This window comes from Silene latifolia, chromosome Y (genome assembly GCF_048544455.1).
Source record: "Silene latifolia isolate original U9 population chromosome Y, ASM4854445v1, whole genome shotgun sequence".
NCBI lineage: Eukaryota > Viridiplantae > Streptophyta > Magnoliopsida > Caryophyllales > Caryophyllaceae > Silene > Silene latifolia.
The window spans coordinates 229539907-229540696 of NC_133538.1; positions in this window are offsets into that span (position 1 = coordinate 229539907).

A 790-nucleotide genomic window follows, 5' to 3' on the forward strand; every position below is an offset into this window, starting at 1 on the left:
TCTAAAGAATTTATAGTTAATATGTTAATTTGTTCACTATTAGAAGAGTCTAATAATAGGTATATGAACCTAACAATTATTATTATTGCTATTATTATTATTATTATTATTATTATTATTATTATTATTATAATAATAATTATTATTATTATTATTATTATTATTTTTGTTATTATTATTCTTATTATTCTTATTATTCTTATTATGTTTATTATTGTTATTATTATTATTATTGTTATTATTGTTATTATTATTATTATTAATATTTTTATTATTGTTGTTGTTGTTGTTGTTGTTGTTGTTGTTGTTGTTGTTGTTGTTGTTGTTGTTTTTGTTGAGGACACATCCTCCAACGAGATAAGAATGAATGGTTAGTTATAATTACAATATATTGTGAATTATAATTAAATGACCCATTTGATTTTGGTGATCAAGCATTAATTAATTTATAAAATGATATTTATTTGATAAATATGCATTAAATTAATTAATAACATGTAACATACTACATGTGACATATTGTGTGACAAATGATAAATTGATAAAATAAAATGGAAGTCCATTTTATAAGGAAAAACCGGTTTTGGTAGGAGGAAATGGCTTTGCTTGTTTGCATTTGTTTATTGTGTATAATAAATGTGATGAGTACCTTAGCCTAGTCTTATACCTAATACTTAGACAAGAACAAAAGAATAAATAGAAAGACCATGCATTGGTCCTCCTCCTCAACCAAAACCAGCACCCTTCTTTACAAAAGGAGAGGGTATGCTCCATGTTTACTAGAGTAGTA